The sequence below is a fragment of the Triticum dicoccoides genome, chromosome 7B (assembly GCF_002162155.2).
Source record: "Triticum dicoccoides isolate Atlit2015 ecotype Zavitan chromosome 7B, WEW_v2.0, whole genome shotgun sequence".
In the NCBI taxonomy this organism is placed as follows: domain Eukaryota; kingdom Viridiplantae; phylum Streptophyta; class Magnoliopsida; order Poales; family Poaceae; genus Triticum; species Triticum dicoccoides.
The window spans coordinates 82,626,859-82,632,424 of record NC_041393.1 but is presented as its reverse complement, the minus strand read 5'-3'; positions in this window follow the sequence as shown (position 1 = coordinate 82,632,424).

The following is a 5,566-nucleotide window of genomic DNA, read 5'->3' as shown; positions in this document are numbered from 1 at the left end:
TGCTTTATTTTTTAATTCTTTTTGCTTTTAGTTTTAGAAAAATTATAAACTTTCTGTTAGTGCCATTAGTTTTCAAATTTGAAAACATTTTTTTGTTTTCTTTGTTGCTTTATTCATTTTATTTTGTTTCTACTTACAATAAAATACTTATTGTTGCTATTTTTATCTTTTTCCAGTTTTTTTGTTTTGTTTTCTGCATTAATTATTTTCTTTTGGTTTTTTGCTTTATTTTTTAATTCTTTTTTCTTTTAGGTCAGGAAAATTATAAACTTTCTGTTTGTGCCATTAGTTTTCTTTGAAATTTGTGTGAATCACAAGTTTGTGAGCTCAACAAGGCGTGTAGAGGGACGGGCTTATAAACCGGTGTGAGCGCCCTTCGGTTGGCGAGGTTTTCAAATTCATAGTTTTCAAATGAACTCTGAAAAAGTTGGCATAGCATGTGCATGTACAAAATGGACAATGGTATCATACTCGTATGTTACAAAGTTGGCATGGTATCATCATATATAATAGTTGCGGGAGAAAGTCTTTACTTTTTCTTCGCTTGTGTCGTTTGCTTATTGCGCCGTAACCATGGATAATCTTCATCGTTTATCAGGATGCTTGGGTTAGCCTTGACTTTGAAGGGGGGAATTTCATGAAACTTTTCATACTCTTCAGATATGTCTGTCTTGCCCTCCACTCCCAGGATGTCCCTTTTTCCTGAAATAACTAGGTGGCGCTTTGGCTCATTGTGTGATGTATTCGCTTCCTTATCTTTTCTTTTCCTCGGTCTGGTAGACATGTCCTTCACATAGATAACCTGTGCCACATCATTGGCTAGGACGAACGGTTCGTCAGTGTACCCAAGATTTTTCAGATCCACTGTTGTCATTCCGTACTGTGGGTCTACCTGTACCCCGCCTCCTGACAGATTGACCCACTTGCACTTAAACAAAGGGACCTTAAAATCTACTCCATAGTCAAGTTCCCATATGTCTACTGTGTAACCATAATATGTGTCATTTCCATTGTCGGTTGCTGCATCAAAGCGGACACCGCTGTTTTGGTTGGTGCTCTTTTCATCTTGGTCAATCGTGTAAAATGTATTCCCATTTATCTCGTATCCTTTCCAAATCATTACAGTCGAAGATGGTCCCCTGGACAACAAGTACAGCTCATCACAAACAGTGCTGTCACCTCTGAGACGTGTTTCCAACCAACTGCTGAAAGTCCTGATGTGTTCACATGTAATCCAGTCGTCGCACTGCTCCGGGTGTTTGGACGCAGACTGTTCTTGTGTTCATCGACATACGGGGTCACCAAGGTAGAGTTCTGTAGAACTGTGTAGTGTGCTTGAGACCAAGAATATCCGTCCCTGCATATTATTGAGTCTCTTCCAAGCATGCCTTTTCCAGTCAGTCTCCCCTCATACCGCGATTTAGGGAGACCTATCTTCTTAAGGCCAGGAATGAAGTCAACACAAAACCCGATGACATCCTCTATTTGATGGACCATGGAGATGCTTCCTTCTGGCCTAGCGCGGTTACGAACATATTTATTTAGGACTCCCATGAACCTCTCAAAGGGGTACATATTGTGTAGAAATACGGGCCCCGGAATGACAATCTCGTCGACTAGATGAACTAGGACGTGCGTCATGATATTGAAGAAGGATGGTGGGAACACCAGCTCGAAACTGACAAGACATTGCGCCACATCACTCCTTAGCGTTGGTACGATTTCTGGATCGATCACCTTCTGAGATATTGCATTGAGGAATGCACATAGCTTCACAATGGCTAATCGGATGTTTTTCGGTAGAAGCCCCCTCAATGCAACCGGAAGCAGTTGCGTCATAATCACGTGGCAGTCATGAGACTTTAGGTTCTGGAACTTTTTCTCTGGCATATTTATTATTCCCTTTATATTCGACGAGAAGCCAGTCGGGACCTTCATACTGAGCAGGCATTGAAAGAATATTTCTTTCTCTTCTTTCGTAAGAGCGTAGCTGGCAGGACCTTCATACTGCTTCGGAGGCATGCCCTCTTTTTCGTGCAAGCGTTGCAGGTCCTCTCGTGCCTCAGGTTTATCTTTTGTCTTCCCATACATGCCCAAGAAGCCTAGCAGGTTCACGCAAAGGTTCTTCGTCACGTGCATCACGTCGATCGAAGAGCGGACCTCTAGGTCTTTCCAGTAGGGTAGGTCCCAAAATATAGATTTCTTCTTCCACATGGGTGCGTGATTCTCAGCGTCATTCGGAACAGCTAGTCCGCCGGGACCCTTTCCAAAGATTACGTGTAAATCATTGACCATAGCAAGTACGTGATCACCGGTACGCATGGCGGGCTTCTTCCGGTGATCTGCCTCGCCTTTGAAATGCTTGCCTTTCTTTCGACATTGATGGTTGGTCGGAAGAAATCGATGATGGCCCAGGTACACATTCTTCCTGCAGCTTCCCAGGTATATACTATCGGTGTCAAGTAAACAGTGCGTGCATGAGTGGTATCCCTTGTTTGTCTGTCCTGAAAGGTTACTGAGAGCGGGCCAATCGTTGATGGTCACGAACAGTAACGCCTTTAGGTCAAATTCCTCCTTTTTGTGCTCATCCCACGTACGTACACCGTTTCCATTCCACAGCTGTAAAAGTTCTTCAACTAATGGCCTTAGGTACACATCAATGTCGTTGCCGGGTTGCTTAGGGCCTTGGATGAGAACTGGCATCATAATGAACTTCCGCTTCATGCACATCCAAGGAGGAAGGTTATACATACATAGAGTCACGGGCCAGGTGCTGTGATTGCTGCTCTGCTCCCCGAAAGGATTAATGCCATCCGCGCTTAAAGCAAACCATACATTCCTTGGGTCCTTTGCAAACTCATCCCAGTACTTTCTCTCATTTTTTCTCCACTGCGACCCGTCAGCGGGTGCTCTCAACTTCCCGTCTTTCTTATGGTCCTCACTGTGCCATCGCATCAACTTGGTATGCTCTCCGTTTCTGAACAGACGTTTCAACCGTGGTATTATAGGAGCATACCACATCACCTTTGCAGGAACCCTCTTCCTGGGAGGCTCGCCGTCAACATCACCAGGGTCATCTCATCTGATCTTATACCGCAATGCACCGCATACCGGGCATGCGTTCAGATCCTTGTAGGCACCGCGGTAGAGGATGCAGTCATTAGGGTATGCATGTATCTTCTCCACCTCCAATCCTAGAGGGCATACGACCTTCTTTGTTGCGTATGTACTGTCGGGCAATTCGCTATCCTTTGGAAGCTTCTTCTTCATTATTTTCAGTAGCTTCTCAAATCCTTTATCAGGCACAGCATTCTCTGCCTTCCACTGCAGCAATTCGAGTACGGTACCGAGCTTTGTGTTGCCATCTTCGCAATTGGGGTACAACTCCTTTTTGTGATCCTCTAACATGCGATCGAACTTCAGCTTCTCCTTTTGACTTTCGCATTGTGTCCTTGCATCGACAATGACTCGGCGGAGATCATCATCATCGGGCACATCGTCTGGTTCCTCTTGATCTTCAGCAGCTTCGCCCGTTGCAGCACCATCGTGCACATCGTCTGGTGCATCTTGATGTTCAGTAGCATCACCGTATTCAGGGGGCACATAGTTGTCATCATACTCTTCTTCCTCGCCGTCTTCCATCATAACCCCTATTTCTCCGTGCCTCGTCCAAATATTATAGTGTGGCATGAAACCCTTGTAAAGCTGGTGAGTGTGAAGGATTTTCCGGTCAGAGTAAGACTTCGTATTCCCACATATAGGGCATGGACAACACATAAAACCATTCTGCTTGTTTGCCTCAGCCACTTCGAGAAAATCATGCACGCCCTTAATATACTCGGAGGTGTGTCTTGAACCGTACATCCATTGCCAGTTCATCTGCGTGCATTATATATAATTAAGTGTGTCAAAAATCATTACAGAACATCATGAATAGATAATTAAGTGACCAAATTAATAGAAGTTCATCATCACATAAAAACCAAAGTACATACATAGTTCTCATCTAACAACATAAAGCTCTGCAGAGCATCTAAATTAATTAAACCATACATTGAAACTATGTAAAACATTTCAATCCGAAAACAAATGCGATCATAATCGCAACCAAGGTAACAACGGATCCAACGGCATAATGATACCAAGCCTCGGTATGAATGGCATATTTTCTAATCTTTCTCATCTTCAAGCGCATTGCATCCATCTTGATCTTGTGATCATCGACGACATCCGCAACATGCAACTCCAATATCATCTTCTCCTCCTCAAGTTTTTTTATTTTTTCCTTCAAGAAATTGTTTTCTTCTTCAACTAAATTTAACCTCTCGACAATAGGGTCGGTTGGAATTTCCGGTTCAACAACCTCCTAGATAAATAAAATCTATGTCACGTTGGTCGGCATAATTTTCATAAACAATAAATGAACCAATAGTTATGAAAAGATAATATATACCACATCCGAATCATAGACAGGACGAGGACCGACGGGGGCGGATACCAAAACCATCGCACTATATAAGATGCAATAATAAAAGTAAGAAAATAATACAAGTATCTATCTAAACAAACAAGTAATAATATTTTTCCTTTCAGAAAGAAGATAACAAGAGGCTCACCACGGTGGTGCCGGCGATGAGATCGGCGCGGGTGATCGACGGCGATGAAGACGGGGACGGGGCGTGACGGACCGCTAAACCTAGATAAATATTGAGGAAAATGGAGCTTGGCGGTCGAGCTTGGAGAGGAGAAACCTTAAGTAGTGTGGCTCGGGCATTCCATCAAACACCTTGTGTGCATAGGAGGTGAGCTAGAGCACCACCAAGCCCTCTCCCCCTCGGTCAGAAAAAACAGAGCAGTGTGCTCTGCTCTTGCGCGAGGGGCTATATATAGGCAGCACCATTAGACCCGGTTGGTGGCATGAACCGGGACTAAAGGGAACCCTTTGATCCCGGTTCATGCCACCAACCGGGATCAATAGTGGTGGGCCAGGAGCCAGGACCATTGGTCCCGGTTCGTCCCACCAACCGGGACCAAAAGGTCCGGACGAACCGGGACCAATGGCCCACGTGGCCCGGCCGGCCCCCTGGGCTCACGAACCGGGGCAAATAGCTCCATTGGTCCCGGTTCTGGATTGAACCGGGACTAATGGGCTGAACTGGCCTGGGCCATTGCCCCCTTTTCTACTAGTGAAATGGGATATGAGAACATGAAATCTCTAGGCCCCAGTTTATGAAGAGAAACCTGAGGCTTGGCCAAACGCTAACAGCTTGAGACTTTTTCTGAATTGTGGCAACGTCGCCGCGTCGCCTCGCTGCCCAGCCTAAACCAAGAGTCCCATGTTGTTTTACACCAATGATGAGCCAAAAGTCAGCCCGCCGCCATCTAGGACCCTGTCTCGGGGGATCTTCGGATGCTGTTGGCACATGCAACATTATTGTTCAGCGCCGCGGTTCTAGAACCACCGTCGCCTGAACGCACATCCGCAGTCACCAGCTCAAATCTGCTATAGCTGGCCATCACCATCGCCTTAAACTCCCAGGTGGACAGATTCTCCCCTCCCCCTCCC